Here is a 15,051-nt window from a genome sequence, read left to right as displayed (position 1 = left end):
CCTTAGATTTAAGGGTCATTTCCTATACCCTTTTTCCATTTCCCTTAGATTTAAAGGTCATTTTCTATACCTTTTTTCCATTTCCTTTAGATTTAAAGGTAATTTCCTATACACTTTTCCCATTTCTTTTAGATTTAAGGGTAATTTCCTATACCCTTTTTCCATTTCCCTTAGACTTCAGGGTCATTTCCTATACTCTTTCCATTTCCCTTCGATTTAGGGGTCATGTTCTCTGCCTTGTACCATATCCCTTAGATTTAAGGGTAATTTCCTATACCCTTTTTCCATTTCCCTTAGATTTAAGAGTCATTTCCTATACCCTTTTCCATTTCCCTCAGATTTAAGGGTTATTTCCTATACCCTTTTTCCATTTCCCTTAGATTTAATGGTCATTTCCAATACTCTTTTTTCATTTCCCTTAGATTTAAGGGTAATTTCCTGTACCATTTTCCTTTTCCCTTATATTTAAAGGTCATTTCCTGAACCTTTTTTTCCATTTCCCTTAGATTTAAGGGTCATTTCCTATGCCCTTTTTCCATTTCCCTTAGATTTAAGGGTCATTTCCTATGCCCTTTTTCCATTTCCCTTAGATTTAAGGGTCATTTCTTATAACCTTTTTCCATTTCCCTTAGATTTAAGGGTAATTAACTATTCCCTTTTCTATTTCCCTTAGATTTAAAGGTCATTTCGTATACCCTTTTACATTTCCCTTAGATTTAAAGGTCCTTTCCTATACCCTTTTTCCATTTCCCTTAGATTTAAGGGTAATTTCCTATACCCTTTTTCCATTTCCCTTAGATTTAAGGGTCATTTCCTATACTCTTTTTCCATTTCCCTTCGATTTAGGGGTCATGTTCTCTGCCTTGTACCATTTCCCTTAGATTTAAAGGTCATTTCCTATACCCTTTTTCCATTTCCCTTAGGTTTAAGGGTCATTTCCTGTGCCTTTTCCCTTAAGTTTAATGGTCATTTCCTATGACTCTTCTCCATTTCTTCTTAGATTTAAGGGTCATTTCTTATTCCTCTTTTCCATTTCCCTCAGATTAAAAGGTAATTTTTCTACATATTTCCATTTCCCTTAGATTTATGGTCATTTCCTATACCCTGTTTTCACTTCCCTTAGATTAAAGGGTCATTTCCTATACCCTTTTTCCACTTCCCTCAGATTAAAGGGTAATTTCCTATTCTTTACTTCCATTTCCTTCAGAGTTAAGTGTTACGTGAAAGAAAAAGGACATATTTTGAAATATATATTTATTAACACATTTTCAAAAAAAGCAACTATTGAGGTCCAACTAGTTAAAAACATCCGGAGAAAATACAGGCATAAACGAAGCTGCCATTTTGAATTTTTTGGTCACGATTTGGGCATCGAAGACTCTCTGAAAATAAAAAGTAGTTGCATTAGTGTATGTTAGGCTGGTTAGGTTAGATTAGGTTAAGGTTAAGTTACATTAGGGTTAGGTCAGGGTTAAGTTGGTGTTAAGTGAAACTTGTAAAGTAAGATATCTATGAGACATGCAAGTATGATATCTATGAATCGTTGTACGAAAGCAGTATTTGTATGCTGTCTATTCTAGAACTGTAATTTACACTCCCGCAAGTTAACAGAAAAAAACCGCGTGTCAAGATGTGACATTTCTTTTTATGTAGTGCCCGCAAATGATTATTACCAGGCTGGGAACCGAACGTGGTGGCAGCGGTGGGATTAAAGGATAAGAACTGTAAGTTACCCTAAATTTGGCTAAGTTATGTCTGCGCTCTCCACCTGTTACTGTTATTATAGCCTATAGGCAGCCAGGCTAACTCTCCAGCTAACTGATGATAACTGTCGTTGATAGGCCTACCTGGTTATGCATAATGTTATGATGGTACGCTTAGTTCCTGGTGTCGCCAGTCTTTGGTATGGAGGTAATTTAGGCTACCAAGTCTTGATTGCTGAAGAAATTCTAATTTTGCCCAGCCTACTTACCTGGCCTACCTAGTGATGTGCCTGCCTGCAAGCACCCAATGTCGTGCACAAGTTTATTTTCATAACTTATGTGACATATTGTTCCATTCTTACCTGCGTCTTTCTTCTAAGTCAACGAAGTAGTCGTCCACAGCGTCTCTTCCGTAGTCAGCAGCTCACGATATTATTATTTAGAAGGGATATTTATGAAATGTAATTATATCTCTCAGAAGGCGTAATGGAGACGAAATGGGTAGCTTCTTACTTTATTAAATGAAAGTCAGGTACATACACAAGTACAATTACGGTTATAGTTTACTGTCTTGAAACCACTCTTGCTAGTCAAAGTTCAGTTTACATACGTCTGGTTAAGTAGCCTGCGGTCAGAGTTTGGTTGGCACCACGGAAGCAAGGGGAAGAACTGCGTCTTCTTGTATTGGTGACTAGTGACTCGAATGATTCTTCTGTGGCTTCATTCTGCTCTGGGTAATTCTAAGCCTGCTGTCCGCGGTGAGCTAGACTGTGGCAATTGACGTTTTTCTATGTTAATTTACTTGCTTTACAAGAATTTAAAGTAATATTTTGTCGCCTGGTTATAACTAAACTATGATTGACCTTTGAAGACTACATGATTTGAATTACCTAACACAGGGTAGGTCTAAGCCGGCATTCCACGGCAAGCCCGCCCATCCACCTCCATAGCTAATACGGCAAAATTGTAACCAGTAAACACCTCTAGGGTACGTTATGTTGGTATTTTTAGGGGTGTTTACTGGTTACAATTTTGCTGTATTAGCTATGGAGGGGTGGGGGGCTTACCGCGGAATGCTGGCTTAGACCTACCCTGCGTTAGGCAATTCAAGTTGCGTAGTCTTCAAAGGTCAATGACAGCTTAGTTACAGCCGGCCGACAAAATATTACTTTAAATTCTTGTAAAGCAAGTAAAATAACATAGAAAAACGTCAATTGCCATAGTGTAGCTCACCGCGGACAGCCAGCTTAGAATTACCCTGCTCTGGAACCCCTGGTTCTTCTTGCTATCTTCCATCTCCTCCCTTGAAGTTTCCTCATTGGAAGATTTTATCTGTAAGACCTCCCCTCGAACAGCGTGATTGGGAAGGACGGAGCGCCTGCAGTTTACGTTGACGCGGGTGCTGTCTGCCAGTTTTTTAGTCACGGAGGAATACCAACATACGAAATTGGTACTAAAATGATGAAACCATAACTAACCAACCTAACCTAACCTAGTGCAGCGTGCCCTTACCTAGCCGGGGGGGGCGAACCCCCAGAAAGATAAAGAACATGGCGTTTCATGTGGAACTACTTACCTTGGCGGATACCTTGGCGGATGGGACAAATGGCGTTACGTGGCGTCAACGTAAACTGCAAACTACCCGGAAGGACAGTTGTGGGTGTTGTTAAAATCTCTACTTAGAGGATTTGATTGGAAATGACTTCAGGAGGGGTGTACGTGACTCCTCCTTAGAATGTTTAATTGGAGAAGTGGTGAGCTACTTCACTTTGTCCAGACCCTTTTCATGGAATTTCATGTAAACGTCTCCCATTGAAGGCGAAGTTATAGATATGGCTGGAACGGTAACTTCTGATGAGGCGCTAGGTAATGCTTGGTAAGCTGAATCGCGAGGGCACAGGTTCCAGATTTTATGATCGGTTTTATGGCCCTGGGCGCGATATACGTGCTCACTGTTTTGAGTTCGTATAAAGACGGTTTCCTGCGGTTAGCTTACTTGACATTTCTAGCCTTGCAATGCATAACAACCAAGGCTTAATTGTTGTTCTCTCCCTCTCTCTCCTCTCTTTATTCTTTCTCTCTGTCTTTATTCTCTCTCTCTCTTCTTTTTCTTATGCTTCCCTATTTAATTTTTCTTTATATCACTACACCTACATTGGTCTAACTTAACTACTTAGCCTATTCTAGCCTATGAACTCAAGTTGTAATTATGTTTCTGAAGGCTTAAATCGAGTAATTATTAGCATAGTCTGTGTGTGCTGACTCTCTGCTGCCTGGTGGGCTACTACATATCTCTGATCTTCATGATTCAAGTTTTTCTGTCTGATCTGACTGCCTAGCCTAGCCTAACTTTAACAATGTCTGATGATGAAACTCAAAACCACAGTGCCAGCAGAATTGTACCTGGTATTAAGCCAGCTCAACAATTTAGTCTGTCTTTTAACGTTCTTGAGAGCTGGAAGATATTTAAACAGAGATTGGACACTTTTGAAACCCTCTCTGAGCTGCAAACAAAGCCTCGGAAAGTGCATGTTGCCTTCTTTCTGCACACCCTAACAGATGGCGCTCTGAAGGTCTACAATGGATTTCAGTTTAATACTCCTCAAGATGCCAGAACTGTTATGGAAATCTTAAGTAAATTTGATGAATTCGTTGTTGGTGAAGTTAATGAAACTTACGAACACTTCATTTTCAACGAACACTTCATTTTCAACAGTCGCTGTCAAGAGGAAGGTGAAGGATTCGACGGGTTTCTTTCTGATTTGAAGTCGCTAATTAAAACTTGTGGCTACTGTGATAACTTTTTAGATTCTGTGATAAGAGATCGCATTGTCTTAGGAATAAAAGACACCAGTGTCCAAAAAGACTTACTTAAAGTTAGAAAACTTACTTTAGAAAAGTGCATTGACATATGTAAAGCTGCTGAGAATGCTTCCCTTAAGAATAAGGTGCTACATCCTGAAAGTGCTGAAGTGAAAAAAGTGGTTTATCACAAAAAGCATAGTACCAAGCCATTTAAGCCTATGTATCCCAAAAATGTTCTGTAAATAATTCTGTTAATAAAGAATGTGTTCTGTGGTCAAAAGCATGTTTTAAAGAAGGACATGTGTCCAGCTTATGGAAAGAAATGTAGTAGATGTCTACAAACAAGTCATTTTGCCCTGAAATGTCCACTTTCTGTAAATAAAAATAATGCTAGATCTTGTGCCAAACAAAAGGTTAAATATAAACATGTACACCAAGTTGATGATAGTGAATCTTCTGATGCTGAATGGGTGAATTATACTGAAGCTGTTGATGAAGGTAATTCTCTGAAGGATATCAAATGTTGTATGCTAATAGATGGTGAAAAGGTAAATTTTCAAATTGATACTGGTTCCACTGTCAACATTTTACCTGCTCAATATGTTGAGAAAAATAGCAAAGTGTTGTCCACTTGGAATAAAAGTAAACATATTCCATTAGGTATATGTAGAAGGAATATTGTTAATCCTAAAACGCAAAGAAAGTACTCTGTAGAATTTCTTGTTGTAGAAAATTATTTTTTACCACTGTTGGGTAAAAAGGCAAGCGTTCATACGAATTTAATTCAGGTATATGAAGATAATTTTGAAAGAGTATATTCTGTTAAAATGTAGTAGACAATTTCAAAGATGTCACTGATGGTAAAGTAGGTTCCTTTTCTTGTGTTCAACAATTAAATATGTGTGATGATGCTAAACCTGTAGTTATGCCTGATCATAAGGTACCTATTTCTGTTCGTCCTAAGTTGAAAGAGGAACTAGATAGACTAGTTGACCTTGGTGTAATTGTGCCTGTGGAGCAGCCTACTCCCTGGGTCAGTCAATTAGTCATAGCGCATAAAAGAAATGGTGACATACGAGTTTGCCTTGATCCAAAAGAGCTAAACAAAGTCATATTGCGTGAATGTTTTACTCTACCAGCTCTTGATGATACTTTGCATGAGTTAGGGACGTTTACTGTGTTTTCTAAAGCCGACTTAGCATCTGGCTATTGGCAAGTGAAACTTGATGAGGCATCAAGCCTATTGACTACTTTCTAAACATGTTTTGGTAGGTTTAGATGGCTACGACTCCCCTTTGGTCTCGGTGTTTCTTCAGAAATTTTTCAGAAACATATGCTTAATGCATTTAATGATTTACCTGGTGTTGTTTGTATTGCAGATGATATCATTGTGCATGGAAAACTCTAGATGAACATGACCGTAATCTTGAATCTTTTCTTGAAAGGTGTCGTGAACAAAATGTAAAACCAAACAAGGAGAAATTAGTGCTCCGAACTGATAATGTTTCCTTTATGGGTCATGTCATTACCAAAGATGGCCTTAGGTCTGCATCCTGAGAAAATGAAAGCCATATCCGAGTTTCTTACTCCCCAGACTCTCGAAGAATTATGTCGGCTCCTTGGTATGGTAAACTATATGGCAAAGTTTTTACCTTGTGTAACTGATGTTCTACATCCACTTCATAATTTGCTCAAAAAGGATGTCCCTTGGAATTGGTCACAGTGCCAAGCAGAAGCGTTAATACGTCTTAAAGAAATGATTGCATTCTATGATCCTAACAGAGAGCTGACGCTCGAAAATGATGCATCTGAGTATGGTTTAGGCTCAACACTGATGCAAGAAGGAAAGCTTATTGCCTTTGCAAGCCGAGCTCCCACAAATGCTGAAAGAAATTATGCTCAAATTGAAAAGGAGATGCTTGCAGTTCTGTATGATTTTAAAAGATTTCATCATTTCACTTTTGGTCGTTCTGTGACGGTAATCACTGACGACCAACCATTAGTATCTATTGTTAAGAAACCTCTTATGTGTGCACCTAAACGGTTACAAGCAATGCTTCTTCGTGTTCAAGAATGCAGTTTTGAAGTAGTCTACAAATCTGGCAAGGATATTCCAATTGATGATGCACTGTCTCGTGCCCCTACATCTAGTTTGAAGTGTGAAGAAGTTGTATCTGTCAACAATGTAATTTTCGTCATTTAAGCCTTATCGTCTTGATGAAATTAGAGCAAAAACACAATCTGATAATACCTTGAAGACTCTCAAACAGACTATCATAGAAGGTTGGCCTCAAAATAAGTCTTTGATACCGCAGTCCCTTACACCCTATTTCAATTACAGAGATGAACTGTCAGTACAAGATGGAATCATTCTTCGTGGTGAACGTGTAGTCATTCCAACATCTATGAGGTATGAAATGAAACAGAGGGTACATGCTGGTATGAACTCTTGTCTACGCCGAGCCCGAGAACTAATATGTTGGCCAGGAATTTTTGCAGAAATTAGACAGTATGTTGACTCGTGTGATGTGTGTGCCTGTTACTCCTATAAACAGCCTGAAGAGCTACTACATCTCTATGACGTACCTTCTTGCCCTTGGCAAAAAGTAGGATCTGATATATTTACTATTGAAGGAAGAAACTACCTAGTCACAGTTGATTACTACAGTCAGTTCTTTGAAGTTAATTATCTGCCAGAAACTACATCTGATGCTGTGATCACAAAATTAAAACATCAGTTTGCTCGTCATGGCATTCCCGATGTTTTGATTTCAGATAATGGTCCACAATATTCTTCTCATCTGTTTGATGACTTTGCTCGAAAGTGGGGATTTTCTCATGAACCTATAAGTTCTGGAAATAGCAAAGCTAATGGTGCAGCTGAAGTAGCAGTTAAAATTGCTAAAAATCTACTAAAAAATAAGTGTAAGAAAGCCAAAGAAGATCCGTACTTGGGACTTCTGAACCTGAGAAATACTCCTCATGAAGGCTCAGAAACTAGACCTGTACAGTGGTTAATGGGTAGACGTACTAAAACATTGATTCCTACAGTTAGCAGTCGCCTCATGCCATCTAATTTTTCCACTGAAAAGGAAAGAAGAAAGCTGATTGACAAAAGATTTGCTGTTGCTGATCGTTACTCAAACAAAAACAGTTGAAACCCTTATGTATTGGAGGCACTGTTAGAGTTCAAGCCATTGACAATAAAACAAGAGTGGAAACAGGCCACTGTCAGTAAAAAGCTTAGTGGTCATAGTTATGTAGTATGTACTGATGATGGAGGACCATACCGTAGAAATAGACAATTTCTAAAAAAACCTGTAAAATCTCCAGAAGCCCTTATTTCAGTTCTGGGAGTCGTGTCCCAGTTGATATTGATGCCAATGCTAGTAACATAAATAGTAGAGATGTTCAGTCTCCATGTAAACCTGCTGATTTGTCAAAGAGTAATAACACTGAATCAGACATTACAAAAACAAAGTCTGGTAGAACAATTAAAGCTCCAGAAAGACTAAATCTTGAAGTTGCTATTGTTTAAAACTTTCAATAAAGTTATCTCACTCTCTTGAATGATGCGTTCTGTTTGTCTTTATGAGAAGAAGGTCTCATTTTGATTTTTTTTTTATCCCATATGTGTTTTGTTATGCCATTTCCTGTATTGTATGTACTGATGCTAGTGATGTTGCAGGTACCCTGATGTGCTGATTATGGTCTTAAAATTTTGTCTTGTTGTTTATCTCTTTTTCTTAAGAAGGGAGATGTTAAGTGAAACTTGTAAAGTAAGATATCTATGAGACATGCAAGTATGATCTATGAATCATTTTGTTACGGGCTGCTCTAGGAGCAAGAGCCCGTGCTGGCACAAGGCCAGCTAAATCTAAAACAAGAATCATTGTACGAAAGCAGTATTTGTGTGCTGTCTATTCTAGAACTGTAAATTACACTCCTCAAGTTAACAGAATAAAGCCTCGTGTCAAGATGTGACACTTCTTTTTATGTAGTGCCCACAAATGATTATTACCAGGCTGGGGACCAAACAGTAGGGTTAAGGTATTGTAAAGCTATTTTTTAAAAATTCCACTCAACAAAATATTTATTGCCTAGCCTTTGACAAGTAGATTCAAAGTGCGTACTGACTGGGTTTCCTCAGGTGTAAGGGTTTCTGTCTTTATACATACAGCATCAAGTTTCCAGAGGTTTTCAGTCTGATTCGATTCTGACTATGGTAACCGAACTCCAATACTTGCACAAAACGAATGCTGAATGCCAATGTTATTAACAGTCTGAGTGCCATCTGCCCATTTTGGCACAGGTCCAAAAATAATGGAAGCTGCTGGGCTGGTTAATAGTACAACTCCTGAATAAACAGTACTGTTTGTCACAAATCTAAGAGTAATCAGCACCTATTGCAATTCCGATATCACTGGTGACGTGTGAGTTAATATATGGATCAGCAAGTTTGATTCCCTTTTCTCTTAAGTTTCTATGCCACTTTAGCAATACCGGTATATGTAACTCTGTATTCACTTAATCATAAACTACAGCAAAAATCAGAATGCGCTGTGTACCAATACGAACAACAACACGAACTACGTCGCAGGTTACAGTTTGAACATGATTACCAAACGCGGTAAGTTTGAGCGAAATGAGGTACGTAGGTTTCAACTTGAGACGGTGAGCTAAAGCAGAATGAATAAAGGTGCGTTGGGCTCCAGTGTCTGAAAAGACACGAACTACTTCACGGACACCTGATCTTGAAATCTTAACTATACCGGTAGGAAGCGCTGTTGAGGCCAAAGGGATTTTCTCGGTCTGAGCATCTGTCTGCACTAAACTGACAATGCTGTTAGAATTTTCAGATACGGTTACGGTTCTAGATTCTTTACCATCACCCACTAACAACTGATTGGTGGGAGACTCACTACTGTTTAGGTTAGGTCTTGTTAGTTGCAACTTGGGGAAGGTTAGTTGTAGTTTCTGCTCGGTTAACTGAGGCACTACCACCGGTCAGTTTCATGCAAAGAAAAGTATGATGTTTACCACTACAGTGTCTACACTCTGGTGTTACTCTACAATCTGAGGCTCTATGAACTTTCTTCATACACACAAAACAACAATCTAAATCTCTTATTCTGTTTTTCCTAGATTTCCATGTAGGATACTTTGAGCAATACTTAGAACTATGGGTTTCTGAACAAAACATACAAGGTTTATTCCATGCGTTCTGAACTTTAGGAGATGAATTTGCAGTGTTAACATTTAACTCTTGGGAAGACACCGTTACTAGTTTTGATTATGCCTTGTCTTGGAATGTTAACTTAAATTTGAAGTCTGCTTATCAGCCGAATTTACAGACTGACCTGAAAGAGATTGGGAACATTCCACGACCTTATAAGATGACCAATTCCATTTGAAAGCTGTTGCAGTGTCAGGTCATAAGTACTGTACTTATTGAATAGATACTCCAGAGTTTGAACACAGCTTTTTGGAAATTGTATCTTTAAGCAAGTAGTCATCACAAGGTACTTTGGTTACACTTTCTATTTGCAATAACAAACGTTCAAGTGTTAAACGAAAATCTGTTAAATCTCTAAGAGTATTCTCTGGGGGTTTCATATTCATAAGCTGTAAATGCAATTGTTGTAACAATTGCTTATATTCTGCGAATCTAGACTTCAATAATTTAAGGGCAACACTGTAATTATCATTTGTTATAGATAAACCTTCTATGGTTCTATAGGCTTTACCTCTGAGATAAGATCTGAGCATATTAAATTTCAACAGTGGATTAATGTCTTAACGCCTATCAGTAAGACTATTAAAAGAATCCCAAAAACTGTTCCAATGACTTAATTCCCCATTAAACTCAGGAATCTTTATTTCTGGTAACTTAGGATGGGGAGGGTGCTTTGCAGGTACTACCACTTGACTAGGTGTGGGATTAGAGGGAGTTTGTCCCGCTGAGGGTGACTGAGCTACTTTGGAGTCTATGGCAGACATAAGATCTATTTGTAGCTTCCATGCATTTCGCTTCAGTGCTCTGTGGTCTCTACGCTCCTTATCATATTCAGAACTACCAGTGGCACCTTGACAGACTGACCATAAGTTTTCAAAGGACTCATATTCCCTTGCTGTAAATAACGGAGGGTAGGTGAAGGAGTTAACTTTAAGTTCATCCTCTAATAAGGAAATGATGTCCTTCAGGTCTTCACAAGCTACTTTATATCTAAGGAATGACAGCTGCCATAACTAATGACAAGGTTAACAAAACATATCACAAAATCAGATCACATACAAAATACTCTTGATAAGGAACAAATTAGGTTTACTGCACATAGGCTAGGCAATGCACAACACAAAACAATTGCTGCTCCATTGCTAATATGAACTTATTCACCAGATCTAGGAAATCATATTTATTTGTAAATATTGTCGCAAGTACTGTATATGCTACGGTAGGTTAGGCTAATTAATACTCTATCCGGTTCGAAGGACCAAAACCTTATTTACATGAATTCTTCTAGTCTTGGCTTTGCAACGGCACTTCACAACTGCAACAGCAAAGAACTCGTTAGTTTGCTCAAAATGGGTAAAGTGAAAATATAGCCTATATGGAATCATTCTATCATAAGTTAAAATTATTGCATCATATTACACACATTTTATCAATCAGTTATTAAATAAATTCTGTCTTAAATAAAAAAATGCACGGAATGATTAAAACATAAAACTTCGGACGAAAATACATTGCAGTCCAATGATTAAAGTAAAAAATGTGTAATTTCATCTCCGTCGGTTAACAGATAACGAGAGGTGTACTATGTAAATAGCAATGATTAAATCAGCCCTGGAAGCATCCGTGGAAAAAGTCATTGCAAATTAAGTTTTTGACATATTTACCAAAAGAATAACGTACAGTTGAGATTATTTCATGGGCATGGCCAAGGTCTAGAGAATACGTGTACTCTCTAGACCTTGGACATGGCCACAGTACCTTGACTAACCAGGTAAACCTTGAGCAGTATGTATACAAAATTACAAAACTTTTTCCACAGATGTTTCCAGGACTGATTTAATAATTGCTGTTTACTTAGTATCCCTTTCGTAATTCTTTTTAACTTGTTAACTGACAAAAGATTAAATCACACATTGTTAACGTTGAAGTCCGGGGACCACAGTATTTTCGTCCGATGTTTTGATGGTTTTAAGTATTACGTGCATTTTTTGTTTAAGACAGAATCTATGTTATAACAATGATAAAATGTGTGTGATATGCCACAATGATTTTAATTTATGATAGAATGATTGCGTATAAATTTTCACTTTACCCAGTATGAGCAATCGGACGAGCTGTTTACTGTTGCAGATTTACAGTTGTGAAGTGCCGTTGCATAGACAAGGTCTCAACCCTGAACCTTAGCTGCGGTTTGATCAAATTGATCTACATCATACGCTACACGAACTTACGTAGGCTAAATAAGGTAGTTGTTCATTTTAGTGACTTTGTCAGGCATTTTTGCCCATCACACTGGAACGCAATGTACAGTAACCTCTTAGCAATTATCAAAACTTAGTTGGAGGTTTGTTTTGATTTACATTTAGCTTGGTGCAAGGCAATGGAATTTGTACCGGCCTAGAGTAAAGGTAACAAGGGTGTTCGAATTTTAGCACATTAATTTTTGATAGGGTAAAAACCTATATAGATTATACTAGGCCCCGTTGAAGGGCAATGGCCTTTGTGCACCGCGTGCATGACTTGAGGTTCTTTGCAGCATCCCGACGACCCCTAACTGCAGTCCTTTTCATAAACCTTTTATGCTCTGTATCCCTGTTCAGCGAGTGACCTCAGAGTTTCCAGTGCTTGGAATTTGGTCTGAATTTAGTTGGACGAAGATATTGTTATTGATATAGTTTTTTGGCTAGGGTGAACAGTATAAAAAAAGGGTGTATACCCAGGCCTATAGCAGTACAGGTGAGATCATCTGAAATATTTATGGAGATGGGCTTGCCTGATGAGAAATTTTGTCTTTTCGATATAGTATTTTTATTTTTGGTAGAACTAAGGGTACAATAAACAATAGTAGCCTAGCCTAGCTCTGCTTGGATATCACTTTGGAAATTGAATTTTCGTATAGAGCAAGACACGTATTTTCACATCCCGATTCATCCGGTGTCAAGAAAGTTTTGAGGTTTGTGTACCAGAACAGGCTACAGTATTTCAATTTAGAGCACTGTGTTTTGGCCTGTCAACATCACCACAGGTCTTTACAAGAGTTCTCGCTCCCCTGGCAAAGCGGTTGCACTTAATAGGCATCAGAGTCCTTTTATACCTGGGCGATTGGCTGATTCGTTCACCCACGGAGCTACTATGTATGGAGGTCCTTCAGACAACCCTACTTTGGTAGAACTAAGTTATAGGTACACAGCGGGTATTTAGCGAGAAATGGCAGTTTCTTATAGTATGTTGGATGCTTATTAACAATTTAATTTTAATTTTTGGCGGTCGGCTGTAATTAACTTACAATTTACCTTTGAACTCTACCCTACGGTAAGGGGGACCCCGATGGGAATCCTGGGTTTCCATACGCAATCTTCACAAGACAGAGCACCGGTACGTCTGTTTCGAACGGTTCATATCCCTTCTGGCAAGTGCAATAACTTGTTAACGTATGGGTAACTCACTCCCCCGGGCCAGTACTAAACACGGCGAAGGGACATTCCATTTGGCCGACAACAAACAAATGCACTGCCAGTGTCAGAAGCCCTAAAAGTGTTGAAAAAACCAGTTTCCAAGGTACTGCACTTGCCGGACGGGATATGAACCGTCCGAAACAGACGTAGCCGTGCTCTGTCCTGTGAAGATCGCGTTAGGAAACCCCTTGTTGGATGTACTTCAGGGGACAATTCCAGGTTAATTACAGCCGACCGCCAAAAAATAACGTTGAATTGTAAATAAGCAACCAAAATACTATAAGAAACTGCCATTTCTCGCTAAATACCAGCGGTGTCTCTATTACTTAGAAATAACCCAACTTTTAACCCAAGGCTTAGGACTCCTAATAAATCTTCAGAAAACTCAACTGGGGTGGTGTGGACGACCGATGGACGCGCCCATAACTCATTAACAACGACTCTAAATGAAAAATTGCATAGAATAAATGTTCCTCAGCGTGCCAGATTCTACCCAAAAAGTAACTTACTTGACCAATTTGCTTGACTTTTCCGAACAACAATTTTTTCAGCGGAGCGTAACTTTTTCTAAGTACCCAGTTAACGTGAACGGTGTCACGCAGCACCGCTCTCCCATAGTTCTTAAGATGGCCGAAGTGCGGCGCTCCTCTCACCCCATAGTTCCTAAGGCTGCCACAGTACGTCGCCCTGACCTGACCGCGGGAAATGTAATTTCATCCAGTCGTATCTCAGGCTGACCCAGGTCATTCCCTAGGACTTACGGATTAATTACTCCGAACCAATCACAATGTGTTTTATCGATAAGATTCATAGGCCTAGGCCAACACCAGAATCATGCGCTCTTTCTTTCTCAAACCGGTGTGATGGAAAGTCACGACTTGATTGTTCCAACACAATATACAAACCCTCAGTCCTTTACATTAAGGATTACTTTCAGGTGTAGGCTGGAAACAGCTGTTGAACTTCAAACAAGGTGGTTAGGCAGTTAACTACCATCCGGGAGGCAGGAGTACTACCTGCCCGGATGTAAACATTCCAATTTGCTTTCGGTCGTCGTGGAATGCGGACATTGTTCATGGATAAATCAGACAGGAAGATGTCGCTTTCTGTTAGCACTGCTGCTTCCACTTCTGCTACAGCCTTGACGACCTGAGCTTTCTACTGCTGGAGATGCTTCCACTCATCGATCATGCACGGCCTGCAAGGGTAGGATGAGTACCCTCAAGCACGATAGACATTCTCTTTGTTTATCATGTAGAAAATTTCAATGAAGTGTCAGTCTAAGATGTGATGAGTGTAGGTCTTGGTTGGTAGATCAGATGGAAGATTATGTAAAGCACAGAAAATCCTTAGCTTCTAAAAGTAAGCATAGGTCAGAACCAGCTGTAGAGGTACGGGCACTTGATAAGGAAGTGTTAGAGTCTGAATTATTCAAGAAGTTAGAAGACAAGTTATCATCTAGTATGTCTAGTCCATTTTCTAGCCTTATGACTAAATTAACTGAAATTAAAGATAGTGATAGTAGTACTAGTGTTGTTCATTCTAATCGTTCTTTTTCAGTCCCTCTGCCTGTTCCAGAACCAGCCCTAACAGGTGCCAGGGGCCATGGAGAACCGCAAACCTCGAAAGTAGGTTCTGCCAGCCCCCTCGGCACGGAGCAGGCAGTGTTGGCAGCAGATTTCCCCCTTCCCTCTCAACATGTAAGTTCTAAGGTGGATATAGAATTAGGTATGACACAGACGAGTAGGATTAGTACTTTAGGAAGTATTCAGGAAAAGAAGTTGAAAGTGCAGTCTTCTTCGGGTTCAGGTTTGGTTGGGGTTTCTAATGTATCGGCTTCTTTAGATCCATC

General features: G+C 39.1%; 1 protein-coding gene across 6 annotated transcripts in view; it reads left to right on the top strand.

The window, feature by feature from the left end:
• The first annotated feature begins 1,558 nt into the window (after nucleotides 1-1,558).
• The window catches only part of LOC136854134 (methionine aminopeptidase 1D, mitochondrial), a 103,186-nt gene continuing 89,693 nt past the window's right edge, over nucleotides 1,559-15,051 (top strand). For 2 of the 6 annotated variants that reach the window (XM_067130353.1, XM_067130385.1), the window contains exon 1: nucleotides 11,851-11,989. The gene's annotated coding sequence lies outside the window, so the exon portion shown is untranslated. Of the gene's footprint in view, nucleotides 1,725-10,431; nucleotides 10,656-11,841; nucleotides 11,990-15,051 lie in introns of those variants that run through there. The other 4 variants (XM_067130362.1, XM_067130395.1, XM_067130375.1 and 1 more) reach the window with 4 other exon arrangements.

The sequence above is a fragment of the Macrobrachium rosenbergii genome, chromosome 3 (assembly GCF_040412425.1).
Source record: "Macrobrachium rosenbergii isolate ZJJX-2024 chromosome 3, ASM4041242v1, whole genome shotgun sequence".
In the NCBI taxonomy this organism is placed as follows: domain Eukaryota; kingdom Metazoa; phylum Arthropoda; class Malacostraca; order Decapoda; family Palaemonidae; genus Macrobrachium; species Macrobrachium rosenbergii.
Note: the sequence above shows the minus strand (reverse complement) of the source record. Positions and strands in the feature narration are given on the sequence as shown.